General features: G+C 43.5%; 1 protein-coding gene and 1 pseudogene across 2 annotated transcripts in view; one reads left to right on the top strand and one right to left on the bottom strand.

Moving 5' to 3' along the window:
- The window catches only part of ATP7A (ATPase copper transporting alpha), a 119,264-nt gene that overhangs the window by 22,989 nt on the left and 80,992 nt on the right, over positions 1-15,283 (top strand). The gene's annotated exons all lie outside the window — the stretch shown is intronic.
- Positions 1,346-1,901, bottom strand: LOC149119672 (cytochrome c oxidase assembly factor 6 homolog pseudogene; annotated as a pseudogene).

The raw sequence follows: 15,283 nt of genomic DNA, 5'->3' as shown, positions 1-15,283 counted from the left end.
GAGGGAGAGACAGAGATCTTCCATCTACTGGTTCACTCCTCATATGGCCACAATGACTGGGGCTGGGCCAGGTCAAAACCAGGAGCCTAAAACTCCATCCAGGTCTCCCACACGGGTGGCAGAGGCCCAGGTACTTGGACTATGTTTAACAGGGAGCTGGATAGGAAGTGGAGCAACCAGGGCTTGAACCAGCACTCACATAGGATGCCAGCATCACAGATGGTGGGTTAACCCACTGTGCCATAACACCAGCCCCCTGATGTTACCTTAAAGTCAGAATAACATACATTATAGTATGATAAACTTTACATTACTGTGCTTTTCCAACTATTACTGAACCTCATCGTTTTTAATTTTATTTTGTGTTTACCTCCATTCATTCACATGCTCGTCTGAAAAGACTTAGGTTCTTCCACCTTTGGACAATAACTGCTTTTAGAAACTATAAAGTAGTTACTAAAGATCAGCTGCCCGATATTCAGATTTTTTAATTTTCCTTTTTTTTTTAAGATTTATTTATTTATTTGAAAGTCAGAATTACACAGAGAGAGGAGAGGCAGAGAGAGAGAGAGAGAGAGAGAGAGAGAGAGAGAGAAAGAGAGATGTATTGCATCTGCTGGTTCACTTCCCAATTGGCCGCAATGGCCAGAGCTGCTGCAATCCGAAACCAGGAGCCTGGAGCTTCTTCTGGGTCTCCCACATGGGTGCAGTGGCCCAAGCACTTGGGCCATCTTCCACTGCTTTCCCAGGCCACAGCAGAGAGCTTGAGTGGAAGTGAAGCAGCCGGGACTAGAATTGGCGCCCATATGGGATGCCAGCGCTTCAGGCCAGGGTGTTAACCTGCCATGCCACAGCACTGGTCCCAATTTTCTTTTTCTTAAAAGATTTATTTTATTTGAAAGGCAGAGTTACAGAGAGAAAGAGGGAGAGACAGAGCAAGCATGGAGAGAGAGACAAAGAGATCTTCATCTACTGGTTCACTCCCCAAATGGCCACAATGGTTGAGTCTGGGGGTCCAGGTTGAACTCAGGAGTCTGGAACTCCATCCAGGTCTCCCATGTGGGTGGTAGAGGCCCAAGTACTTGGGCCATATTTCACTCCCCAGGTATCCACAAAAGCCAGAGCTGCGCAGATCCGAAGCCAGGAGCCAGGAGCTTCCTCCAAGACTCCCACGTGGGTGCAGGGACCCAAAAACTTGGGCCATCTCCTACTGCTCTCCCAGGCCATTGCAGAGAGCTGGATCAGAAGTGGAGCAGCCGGGTCTCTAACGGGCGCCCATATAGGATGACACAGCGCCAGCCCCAGAAAGAATAGTTTCAATCTTTTTGAAAAGCTCAGAAACAGCCTAGATTTTTGCTGTTGACTTTGAAGGCTGGAATTGTTCTGCTTCAGAATTTTCTCTGAATTTTCAGTACTCTCTTTTTTATTTAAAATAAAGATTTTATTTATTTATTTGACAGGTAGAGTTACAGACAGTGAGAGGAAGAGACAGAGAGAAAGGTCTTCCTTCCATTGGTTCACTCCCCAAATGGCCACAACGGCTGGAGCTGTGTTGATCCAAAGCCAGGAGCCACGTGCTTCTTCCTGGTCTCCCGTGCTGGCTCAGGGACCAAAACACTTGCTTTCCCAGGACATAGCAGAGAGCTGAATTGGAAGAGGAGCAGCCGGGACTAGAACCAGCGCCCATAAGGGATGCCAGCGCTGCAGGTGGAGGCTTAATCTGCTGTGCCACATACTCTTTTCTTTTATCAAAATGTTTTACTCACTATTGGTTACAGCTTGATTTATATGAGCTTGTTTTTGCATTGAGAAGCATCCTCTGTGTTCTCGTTTGAATACTTCCAGTTCTCATTCTGGGCTCCCCAGCAAGCCTGCCTTGCTTTCATGGATGGGGCTGCCATTCCTACTGGGCTCAAGCTCTCTGCCCACCCAAGTTGGGCTCATAGGTGAAGAGAATCATGTAACCCAACAATCAGTGGAGGAGGGGGTGGTGCTGAGACCTGCCACTTCAGGATCACCTTCTTGGCTTGGACTCAAGCAACAGCATAGACCTCACGAACTGCCTGGATATATTCATAGAGGAGGAATTTCTGGGTTGAAGGGTATATATATTTTAAAGCTCTTGATAAATATTGCCTAATTACCTTTTGCAAACCCTGTAAAGCTGGAGTGGGTAACTTTTTTGTGCGTAGGGCCATTTAGAAATTTCTCATATCATTAGCAGGCTGTACAAAATTATCAACTTAAAATTAGACTGCTGTAGATTTGTTGAATTTTGAGTCCCACCTGTGGTTGCCTTGGCAGGACCAGGCCAGATGATTTTGCTGTAAGGGTTTATTTTAGTTTATACTTCCATTAACAGTACAATAGAGAGCATTAACTGAAAACTATTTTGGTATTAATGAATTTGTACAAAAATTTTTCTAAAATACATTAAGTACTTTTTAAAAAGATATTTATTTATTTGAAAGACAGAGTTAGAGAGGCAGAGGCAGAGAGAAAAAGAGAGAGCAAGGTCTTCCATTTGCCGGTTCACTCCCCAAATGGCTGCAATGGCCAGAGCTGGACCGGGCTGAAGCCAGGAGCCAGGAGCTTCCTCCAGGTCTCCCATGTGGGTGCAGGGGCTGAAGGACTTGGGCCATCTTCTGCTGCTTTCCCAGGCCATAGCAGAGAGCTGGATCGGAAGTAGAGATGCCGGGACTCGAACTGGTGCCCATATGGGATGCCGGCACTGCGGGTGGTGGCTTTACCCACTACACCACAGCACTGACCCCCCCCCCCATTAAGTACTTTTTAAGTGCTTTATTGCTTTCCTTAGCAGAATACAGTATCTGATTTAATTTCATTAAAATCCTTACATATTGAAAGATCTGACATGTGTTATACCTGTTATGGCTGCCTGTCCTTGAGTTTGGAATAATGTTCTACCTCTGCCACTGTTTATTTTTCTTCTCAGGATGAATGAGGGTGAACATTCAGGATGAATTTGTCTCTGAGCACCATGAATAGGAATATTAGTCTTTGCATACACCTGTACAAAGCTGCCCTGCCAGTGTTCTATTCATGCTTGAGAACAGCCACGCTGCTGTTGACCTACATTCGAAGACTCTCTTGAACCCACCACTTTCCTAATTCCAACTCTAATGACTTCTTGGCCAATATTTTAGTTCAGGCCAGTGCCATGGCTCACTAGGCTAATCCTCTGCCTGCAGCGCCGGCACCCCGGGTTCTAGTCCCGGATGGGGCGCCGGATTCTGTCCTGGTTGTTCCTCTTCCAGACCAGCTCTGTGCTGTGGCCCGGGAGTGCAGTGGAGAATGGCCCAAGTGCTTGGGCCCTGCACTGGCATGGGAGACCAGGAAGAAGTGCCTGGCTCCTGGCTTCGGATTGGTGCAGCGTGTCGGCCGTAGCGGCCATTTAGGGGGTGAACCAACGGAAGGAAGGCGTTTCTCTCTGTCTCTCTCTCTCTGTCTAACTCTGCCTGTCAAAAAATTTTTTTTTTAGTTCAGGCTCACATCTTTTGCCTGAACTGTTCTTTCCAGACAACATAAAAAGTAGAGGAAAAAGTATACCTTTTGGAGTGTCAGAGGTCTGAGTCAGAGTTAGATTCTACCATTCCTTATTAGCTTGTTGGCTTGATAAGCAATGAAGCTCTTATTTCCTCTGTGAACTTGAATTTCATTTTCTCTAAAAGGGAAGTTTCATGTGGTTATTAGGATTAAAGTGGTTTTTTAAATGTTTGGCATATGGTAGGAACTCAATAAATCTTGATTGCTTTCATTCTCCTCTCTTCCATCCTATATTTCCATGCACTACCAGAACCATCTATTTTTTAAATTTATGTATTATTTGATGGAGAGAGGGAATGATAGGGGATGGAGAGAGAAACTGACCATCTGGGTCTAGACCAGCTGAAGCCAGGTCTTCCACATGGGTGACAGGAACCCAATTACTTTGGCCATCATTTCTGCCTCCCAGGGTCTGCATTAGCAGGAAGCTGGAGTCAGGAGCTGGGTAATCCAACCTAGGTACAGTGATGAATATATGCATTTGAAAAAAAATGGCGTTGTCAAAATAGTATGTGGATTAAACATGGTCACCTGATCACATCTGTTTGGTTCTTGCCTTTCTCCAAACTCCTGGCTTTACATCGATGCAGCTCTGGCTGTTGCTGCCAACTGGGGAGTAAACCAGCGGATGGAAGACCTCTCTCTCTGTCTTTCCTTCCGGGTCTCCCACTGGGGTAAAGGGGCCCAAGGACTTGAGCTGTCTTCTGCTGCTTTCCCAGGCCATAGCAGAGAGCTGTATCGGAAGTGGAGCAGCTGGGACTTGAACTGGTGCCCATATGGGATGCTGGCACTGCAGGCTGTGGCATTACCCACTATGCCACAGCGCCAACCCCAATAAATAAAATATCTTAAAAGAAAAGGCTACCTCATAAATGTTTCCATTTATATGACAATCTGAAGAAGCTAAACTACATAAAAAAAGAAAGCAATGTTAGTAAGGGTTTGGGAATATGAAGAAGTTAGGTAAGTGTTGGTTATCAAGGGATAGTATGAGGGAATTTTCCAGGTGTTGAGATGTTTTGTTTATTCCCTCCCTGACCTTCTCTCAGATACATACCTCTTCCCATCTCTCACCAAGTTAGTGAACATGTGGTCAGTGTTAATATTTAGTCTGGGGGGCCAGCTCCTATGGATCAAAGAAAGGCAACTAATTACCTGCCTAAAATCTGTATTATCAAGCTGGTAGCATATCAAGTATAGTTCATTTAAAGTAGATGGGGCTTCATTAACTGTTATGTCATATGGAAAGGCATAGAAATGTGTTTTTCAGTTACAAATTAGGAAACTGTGTTTATGGATGGATATATACTTGTATATACACGTGCATATGTGAAATATAAACTTCTAAGCTGAAATTTGCTGGTTATACCCAATAAACTTTTTTTTTAAAGATTTATTTATTTGAAAGTCAGAGTTACACAGAAAGAGAAGGAGAGGCAGAGAGAGGTCTTCCATGGACATGAAATTTCATATGAGTTTTGTGAAACAGCTTACTAGAACTAGACATGTCCCAGGATTTTTGTCAAATTGGGTTAGCCAGAGTGGAATTTAAATTTGTTTGAGGAATATGTATGGGAACCAAGCTGAATCTTCTCTAACTCTTAGGCTATATGGGTTTAAAATGTATTTATTTTCATTTTATTGAAGAGTGGTGGTGGGGGCATAGAGAGAGAGAATGAGAATAGATCTTCTATTGCTGGTTCTTTCCCCCAAAGGCTCATCACAGCCAGGACTGAGCAAATTTATTTTATTTATTTGGAAGAGTTACAGAGAGAGGTGGAGCCAGAGAGAAAGAGAGGTGTTCCATCCATTGGTTCACTCCCCAAATGGCCACAGTTGTCAGAACTGAGCTGATCCGAGGCCAGAAGCCAGGAGCTTCTTCCCAGTCTCCCATGCGGGTGCAGGGGCCCAAGCACTTGGGCCATCTTCCACTGCTTTCCCAGGCCATAGCAGAGAGCTGGGTCTGAAGTGGAGCAGCTGGGACTCAAACTGGCGCACATATGGGATGCCGGCGCTGCTGGCCGGGGCTTTAACCTGCTGGGCCATAGCGCCAGCTCAGTTAAATGTTTTTTAAAAATAAAAAAAATGTTATGCAAATATACTTAAACAAAATAAATTCTTGATAAGTTATGATTTAAATGTAAAATACAAAAGATACTAGAAGAAAGTATAGGCAAATACTTGGACTAGGGAAGGCCTTTCTAAGTGTAATATCAAAACATGATACTTAGGGGCCGGCACTGAGGCACAGTGGGTTAAAGCCCCAGCCTGCAGTGTCGGCATCCCATATGGGCACCGGTTTGAGTCCTGGCTGCTCCTCTTCCGATCCAGCTCTCTGCTATGGCCTGGGAAAGCAGTAGAAGATGGCCTAAGTCTTTGGGCCCCTGCACCCGTGTGTGAGACCTGGAAGAAGCTCCTGGCTCTTGGCTTCCGATTAGCTCAGCTCTGGCTGTTGAGGTCATTTGGGGAGTGAACCAGCGGAATGGAGAGTCTCTCTCTCTCTCTCTCTCTCTCTCTCTCTCTCTCTCTCTCTGTAACTTTGTCTTTCAAAGAAATAAAAAGAATTCTTAAAAAAAAAAAAAACAAAAAAAACCATGATACGTAAAAGCTTGTGGTGGCCAGTGCTGTGATGAAGTGGGTAAAACCTCTGCCTGCAGTGCTGGTATCCCATATGGGTATCAGTTGGGGTCCCAGCTGCTCCACTTCCGATCCAGCTGTCTTCTATGGCCTGGCAAGGCAGTAGAGGATGGCTCAAGTCATTGGGTCCCTGTACCTGCATGGGAGACCCAGAGGAAGCTCCTGGCTCCTGGCTTCAGATCGGCGCTGTTCCAGCTGTTGCTGCCATCGAGAGAGTGAGCCAGCGGATGAAGACCTTTCTCTCTCCTCTGCCTCTTTGTAACTCTGCCTTTCTTTTTTTTTTTTTTTTTTTTGACAGGCAGAGTAGACAGTGAGAGAGAGAGACAGAGAGAGAAAGGTCTTCCTTTTGCCGTTGGTTCACCCTCCAATGGCTGCCGCTGCAGCCGGCGCACCGCGCTGATCCGATGGCAGGAGCCAGGATCCAGGTGCTTTTCCTGGTCTCCCATGGGGTGCAGGGCCCAAGCACCTGGGCCATCCTCCACTGCACTCCCTGGCCATAGCAGAGAGCTGGCCTGGAAGAGGGGCAACCGGGACAGAATCCAGCGCCCCGACCGGGACTAGAACCCGGTGTGCCGGCGCCACAAGGTGGAGGATTAGCCTATTGAGCCACGGCGCCGGCTCTGTAACTCTGCCTTTCAAATAAATAAATAAATAAATAAATCTTTAAAACAGAAAAAAGCTTGTGAACATGGGGAGAAAACACAAATAGATTAAAGATAAACAAATTGAAAAAAGACTGCAGGGGCTCGGTGGTATAGCGTATCGGTAAGGCTGCTGCCTGCAATGCTGGCATCCTGTATGGACGCTGGTTCAAGTCCCAGACATTCCACTTCCAGTCCAGCTCCCTGCTATGGCCTGAGAAAAGCAATGGAGGATGCCCCAAGTACCTGGGCCCCTGCTATCAACGTGGGAGACCTAGAAGAAGCTCCTTGCTTGCTGGCATCAGCCTGGCCCATTCCTGGCCATTGCAGATATCTGGGGAGCAAACCGATGGATGGAAGATATCTCTCTGTCTCTCTGTCTCTGTATCTCTCTCTGTATCTGTCTGTGTGTGTGTATATATATATCACTGTAAATCTGTCTCTCAAATAAATAAATAAATATTAAAGAAGAAAAAGACTTCAATATGAGCCTATATGACAGGAAAATGATAACAGCTGTAATAAACAGTGGTTTATTACATACCTATAACAAAGAGTGAACACCCAAAAGAAAAATGCACAATGGAAATAAACAGGCAATTCGGCCGGCGCCGTGGCTCACTAGGCTAATCCTCCACCTTGCGGCGCCGGCACACTGGGTTCTAGTCCAGGTCGGGGCGCCGGATTCTGTCCCGGTTGCCCCTCTTCCAGGCTGGCTCTCTGCTGTGGCCAGGGAGTGCAGTGGAGGATGGCCCAAGTGCTTGGGCCCTGCACCCCATGGGAGACCAGGAGAAGCACCTGGCTCCTGCCATCGGATCAGCGCGGTGCGCCGGCCGCAGCGCACCAGCTGCGGCGGCCATTGGAGGGTGAACCAACGGCAAAAAGAAAGACCTTTCTCTCTCTCTCTCTCTCTCACTGTCCACTCTGCCTGTCTGTGGGGAGCAACTCGGACTAGACTAAGTTACTGGAATTAAGACTTATTCTATGCATCTGCTCTCCCACAATATGGCGCTGAGAAGGGAGTAACAACTTCTACGCAGCTGCCTCTCGCCAATTTGATTGACTGAGCTGCAGGAGCTGATCTTGCTCCTGATTGGAGGAGAGCAGCGTACTCGGCGTGTGGGCAGCAGAGTTGGGATTGGCGGAAGAGGTCTATAAAGGAGGAGAGAGACAACATGAACCAGGAACATCTAAGGGGAACATCTATCTGAAGGAACACCTGTGCAGCCCCCGAGAGAGCCGGCCGGCGGTGTGCCGCTCCCCCGCGGAAGTGGGGAAAGTGGCCAGGGGGAACCGCCCTTCCACGGAGGTGGAAGGGACGGTAGCCAACCCGGGAAGAACCAGCAGCAAACCCGGGGAGGGCCGAGCAGACAGAAGAACAGCGCAGGGTCCTGTGTCGTTCCTCCACGAAGACGGGGAGCGACACCTGTCAAAAAAATAAAATAAAAAAGAAACAGGCAATTCACAAATAAAGAAACAGAATTAGTTCAAAAGTCTCAAGTTATTTAAGAAGAAAATAAAAAGATCTTTTTCTAAAGATTTATTTATTTATTTGAAATGCAGAGTGACAAAGCAACAGGGAGAGAGAGAGACAGAGATCTTCCATCTGCTGGTTTACTCCCCACATAGCCACAACTGCCAGGACTGGGCCCAGGCTGAAGCCAGAATTCCAGAGGTCCATCTGGGTCCCCCACATGGGTGACAGAGGCCCAAGCATTTGGGCCATCATCCACAGCCTTCCGAGGCACACCAACAGGGAGCTGAATTGGAAGCAGAACAGCTGGGGCTCAAACTGGTGCTCTGATGTGGGAGGCTGCCATTGGGGGCCACGACTTAACCCACTGGGCCACAATGCCAGACTCAGATGATCATTTTTCACATAATAGATGACAATTCTTAAAAGGAATTTGAATGGATAAAGAAAATGTAAATAAGCACAATGGAATACTATTCAGCCCTAAAAATGAAAGCCTTCATTTGCAGCAAAATAGATGGATGTTAAGTACAGTAAGTCAGACACAGAAAGGCAAATACTGCATGTTCTTCCTTATATGTGGAAGCTAAAAAAGACAACTGAACCTGAACACAGAGCAGTGATTACCAGAGGCTGGGAAGGGTGGGATGGATAGAGAGAGTTATGAAAAAAAAAAAAAATAGAGGAAGCTGGGTGTGACTCAATTGTGACAAATATATTATACTAATATGAGATGTAATAATAGGGGATGCTGGGAGTGGTTTATAGATTATGACATATCATACTAACATGTTAACAATAGGGGAAGCTGGGTGTGGGGTTTGTGGGAACTCTGTACTACTTCATAATTTTTGTTTTGTAAATTTAGAATTATTCTGAAATAACAGTGTTTTAAGAAAGAATTTTAATTGTCCCTGATGGAGCTGTGGGTAAATAGACAGTCTCCTTTACTGCTAGTGGAAGTGTGAAATGATATCTGTCTGCAGGATAATTTGGCAGTATGTGCCAAAAGCCTTCAAAAGTTGTAACTACTTTTATATGCTGTTAGTGGAAATATAAATTGATAACAACTCTTCTGCAAGGCAATTTGGTGCTGTTTATCAAAGTTTAGTAGGTAAATACTCTTTGACCTAGCAATTCAACTTCCAGAAACTTTATCTAAAAGATACGCTCATGAAGATACAATACGTGATGGTATTCATTGAAGCAGTATTTATGATAGCACAGAACCGAACATAACCTAAATGTTAATCAAAAAAGAATTTAAAGAAATAAAATACAGAATATAGCTTATCTATAACAATGGAATATCATAGTCCTACAACCATTTTGTAAAATGGTAGAGGTATATAACTTTTTTTGAGGTAATTTGGTTTTATTTTCTTTTCTTATTTGTTGTGGAAGTCTGTATGTCATGATACAAGACATATTAAAAGAAAGTTCAAAGTGCAAAATAGTACATGCTGTATGATCCCATGAGTGTAAAGAGGAAAAAAAGAGGAAAAAAAAAAAGAGAGTAGATAGGTATTATAGAGGCTTGAAAATGCACTAACAGGCCGGCGCCGCGGCTCACTAGGCTAATCCTCTGCCTTGCGGCGCCGGTACACCGGGTTCTAGTCCCGGTCAGGGCGCCGGATTCTGTCCCGGTTGCCCCTCTTCCAGGCTGGCTCTCTGCTGTGGCCAGGGAGTGCAGTGGAGAATGGCCCGTGTACTTGGGCCCTGCACCCCATGGGAGACCAGGAAAAGCACCTGGCTCCTGCCATCGGATCAGCGCGGTGCGCCGGCCACAGTGCGCTGGCCGCGGCGGCCACTGGAGGGTGAACCAACGGCAAGGGAAGACCTTTCTCTCTGTCTCTCTCTCTCACTGTCCACTCTGCCTGTCAAAAAAAAAAAATGCACTGAGAATAAAGAAGTTTTCATTTGTGTCTTTTTTTTTTTTTTGACAAGCAGAGTGGACAGTGAGAGAGAGAGACAGAGAGAAAGGTCTTCCTTTTTCCGTTGGTTCACCTCCCAATGGCTGCTGTGGCCGGCGCATCGCGCTGATCTGAAGCCAGGAGCCAGGAGCCAGGAGCCAGGTGCTTCTTCTGGTCTCCCATGTGGGTGCAGGGCCCAAGGACTTGGGCCATCCTCCACTGCACTCCCTGGCCACAGCAGAGAGCTGGCCTGGAAGAGAAGCAACCGGGACAGAATCCGGTGCCCCGACCAGGACTAGAACCCAGTGTGCCGGTGCCACAGGTGGAGGATTAGCCTAGTGAGCTGCAGTGCTGGCCTCATTTGTGTCTTTAGAATAAAATTCAGGAATGAATTCGTTTCACTTTTTTTTCCAGTTGCCTCAAAAGCTCTTCTGAGTAGATATGAGAACTAACATCAATGTGCTGTATAATCTAAATACAAAATATTGTTATATTGGACATTTGATTATGCAAATTTGAGAATTAAACGACTGTATTTTTTGCTTTTTAATTAAGAAATGCCTAACAAAATTAATTTCGCTGGGAACAATGTCAACCCATAGGCCTGGATGGAAATGATGTGACAGGGTAGACATCTTTCAACCTTTTGGGTAGAAAGAATGGTCAGGTGAAGAACAGGAAAATCTACTGGCAGCATTTCCTGGGCTCTGTGGAACCATACTAAACACATTCCTATCTTTTATGTATCCAGCATTGAAACAGATAAAAACTGATTTTAAAAGAAAAAAAGAATGGTAAGAAAGATAATCAAACTGTTTTCTGTTATTAGGCAATTTGAAATGATTGGAATGTCTTAGTTCTTAAGGCAGTATGATTTTTAAAGTTATTTTTCCCAAGCTGATTTATTGTTATTGTTGGTTAGTTGAGTTTAAAATGAATACTCTTTCAACCCCAAACCATCATATTATCTTGTAATGTCAATATCTTTGTTTAACATACAAACCTCTGCAATTGCTCATTCACAGGGTTTTATTACACAATTTATCTGTGTAATAATTTGATAGTTTTTCTTCTACATTATTAGTTTTGGAGAATACTTAAGTCATTTTGGGTATAGAAATGCTAACAAATTCCTTTCTCCGAGATCCATCACCCAAAGTCAGATTAGGGTGTGCTGTATTTTCCTTGTCATCCCGAAGATTCTTGGTCATTTTGGAACTTGTTTGTTCCTCTTTCCTTGAGAATATTATTTCCCAATCACAGATGGATTTTCTTAGGCTTTAAAATCTAGTTGTAGTGAGATCTGTTGTTGCTGCTACCTATTTTAAATTCTCCTTCTGTGATAGAAGAAAACTACATTTTCTTTCTGTGACTGAAGATAACTAGATCTGTTTTTCTTTTATTTGACAAATTTAAGATTAAAGAATCTTACAAATTGTAAAGATTAAAGACTCAAATTCTGCTTATTATTTTAGTACTCAGCACTACAGAATTCCCTTTCTAGTACATTCTCTCTCAGCCCTTGTCTTATTTTTCTTCAGTTTCTTTAGTTTTCTGTAGTCTCCTCTTTCTTTGTCACTCTGAACGTTTGTTTAGTCCTGTTTTTAAAGAGGAACTACATGTGACATGCTTCCTTTTGTGTTTTGAAAAGGGCTATCTGCAAATGTCTCAAGCTCAGGAAGAAAATAAATACACCTAATTCAAGCAAAGAAAATGGCCGATTTCAGCTTTTTCTTAGTTTTTTTTCTGAATAGCAAAGTAATACATGTTCATTTTATTGAAACTATCATAATGCAGATATATATATATATATATATATATAAAAATCAAAAAAGAGAGGATCACCCCTCAAATGGTAATCACTGTTCATAGGTTGTATTCTTTTAGTACTTTTTCCATTCATGTATGTGCTTCCATGCCAGTATATACAGATCCAGCTCATTGTCATTAACTGCCGTGTAGTAGTCTGTAGTATGACTACATCACAATTTATTTTTCTGTTTCCTATTGATAGACGTTTAGAAAGTCCCCAGGGTTTTTTTTTTTTTTTTTAAGATTTATCATCTTTATTTATTTGAAAGACCGAGTTACAGAGAGAGGTAGAGCCAGAGAGAAAGAGGTCTTCCATTCCGCTGGTTCACTGCCCAGATGACTGCAGTGGCTAGAGCTGAACTGATCTGAAGCCAGGAGCCAGGAGCCAGGAGCCAGGAGCCTCTTCTGGGTCTCCCCATGGGTGCAGGGGCCCAAGGACTTGGGCCATCTTCCACTGCTTTCCCAGGCCATAGCAGAGAACTGTATCGGAAGAGGAGCAGCCAGGACTCGAACTGGCGCCCATATGGGATGCTGGTACTGTAGGCTGGGACTTAAACCTGCTGTGCCACAGTGCCAGCCCTCCCTCCCCCAGGTTTTAAATATGCTTTAACCTTTAATCTTTACTCAGTATAGAGTTGATCTTCTGTATATAAAGATAATTAAAAATGAATCTTAATGAAAAATGGGATGGGAGAGGTAGTAAAAGATGGAATGGTTTGCAGGTGGGAGGGTTGTTATGGGGGGAAGAACAGCTATAATCCAAAAATTGTACTTTTGAAATTTATATTTATTAAATTAAAGTTTTCTATTAAAAACATCTTTAGCCTTATACATCTGTGCAAGTATTATTGCAGGTTAGATTCTTTTATGTTTGGTTAAGTAATATACATGTCTTAGGTGATATGGTATTGTAAAATTGCCCTTCAAAAGAGGCCATGCTAACTGGCACTTCATTAACAGTTTGATAAAATATTTTTCCATACCCTTGAGCACTGTTGATAGCTAGACTCATCAATCGTTTACATTTTTGCCAATATGATAAGCAAAATACATGATGCCATTGTTTTAGTTTGTATTTAATTAGTATTTTGCAAATTTACATTTTCAACTAGTTTATTTCAACATCTTTTTATTTAATAACTAAATTATGCATCAAATAAAAAGCTTATAAATTACAGCTTATACTATAAAGCCTTCAGCAAGAGAAAAATGTACATATTAGAAGAAAGTGTATACTTATTTGTCTCTCTTTTCTTGCATTTGCTTGGAATAAAGTAACATAATGTCAGAATTGATAGTCCTAGAGTGCATATAAAAAAGTGCCATCTGGTAGACTTCAGCATCTGTTGGGATGATAGGCTAAGTGGCTCTTTCTAGGCTGCTCTCTTATCTGGCTAAACAAGCCACTGCTTATGTCTGCCAGTGAGAGTGACTTAGCTATGTGGACAATCATAACATTGCTGATAATCGACTGATTATTTTTGAATATATAAATTTTTCTATATTTTAATAGCAAATTTTTTTTAATTTTATTTTTAGTTATTTATTTTAAAGAGAGAGAGAGACTGCACTGGTTCATTCCCTAATTGCCTGCCATGGCCCACTGGCTGTGACTGAGGGTGGGAGCTGGGAAGTCAATCTCGCCACATATGTGGCAGGAACCCAATCACTTGGTTCATCACCACTGCCTCCCAAGATTTGCATTATCAGGAAGCTGGAGCTTCTGATGTGGGTTCTGGGCATCCTAAATGTTGGTGTCTTCATTGCTAGGCCACATTCTTGCCCCTTAACCTGTATTTTATTTTAGAACTATTTATTTATTTGAAAGGTAGAGTGATTGGGGTGGGGAGATAGCAAGAGACTGAGAAAGCAAGAGATCCATCTTCTATCCCCTGGTTCATTCTTCAAATGCCAGCAACAGACAAGTCCAAGCTAGACCAAAACCAGGAGCCAGGAACTTCATCTTGGTCACCCACATGAGTGTCAGGGACCTGAGTACTTGAGACATCACTGCTGCCTGTTAAGATGCACAGTACCAGAAACTGGAGGAGAAGTACAGTAACCAGGATTCAATCCAGAAACTCAGATATGGCAATGTGGGTGTCCCAAGTAGTGGCTTAACCAGCTGTATCACAGTTCCCACCTTTAACCTTTATTTTAGATAACTGATTTAGCTCACTACTACCTAGCATGTCATGTCTGACATGACAACTCTTATTCTATGTTTATAGGCCAGAGTTGCTGTAGAAATATGTATTAAATTGACCTGAATGACACCATAAAATTACAGAGCAAAATAGTAGCAGAAATATAATTTGCTAAATAACTCAGTAGATCAAATTTGAAATAAGTTGTGAGCTACTGGGATGTGTTATCTTTAACAAAAACTTTAAAAATTTGGCAGATTCTTTTCTATTTAGTGGTTTAAGTATGATATTGCCTTCAAATGAGAGATTTACTGCTTTTTATTAAGACAGATATTAAGATCCTGGGGTGTACATTTGGCACAGCAGTTAAGATGCTACTTGGGTTGCTCATGTCCCATATTAGAATGCCAGCTCTGCCTCCTGTTCCAGCTTCCTACTAATGCATTCCCTGGGTGGCAGCAGGTGATGGCTCAACTACTTGGGTCCCTGTTACCCAAGTGGGAGACCTGGATGGAGTTCCTGGCTTTGGCCTGTTCCAGACCCACACGTTGTGAACATTTAGGGAGTGAATTGGGAGATAGAAAATCTCTGTCTGTCCCTCTGTCCCTCTCTGTCTCTCTGTCTTTGAAATAAAATGAAAATTAAAAATAAGAAAAGATTCTATATATCTTTATTTCTAAGGTTACAAGTTATTTTTTTAAAGATTTATTTATTTATTTCAAAGTCAGAGTTACACAGAGAGAGAAGGAGAAGCAGAGAGAGAGAGAGATCTTCTATCCTCTGGTTCACTCCCAAAATGGCCATAACAGCTGCGCTGATCCGAAGTGAGGAGCTGGGAGCTTCCTCCATGTCTCCCATGCCAGTGCAAGGGCCCAAGGACTTGGGCCATCTTCTACTGCTTTCCCAGGCCATAGCAGAGAGCTGGATCAGAAGGGCAGCAGCTGGGACTGGAACCGGTGCCCATATGAGATGGTGGCATTGCAGGCGGCGGCTTTACCCACTACACCACAGCGCTGGCCCCACAAATTATTTTTTTTTTAAGTACAAATAAAGGTTTTTTTTTTTGACAGGCAGAGTGGACAGTGAGAGAGA

This window comes from Oryctolagus cuniculus, chromosome X (assembly GCF_051225735.1).
Source record: "Oryctolagus cuniculus isolate XC-2025 breed Fujian yellow rabbit chromosome X, ASM5122573v1, whole genome shotgun sequence".
In the NCBI taxonomy this organism is placed as follows: Eukaryota; Metazoa; Chordata; class Mammalia; order Lagomorpha; family Leporidae; genus Oryctolagus; species Oryctolagus cuniculus.
The sequence above is the reverse complement of the archived record's forward strand: the minus strand, read 5'-3'. Positions and strand labels throughout refer to the sequence as shown.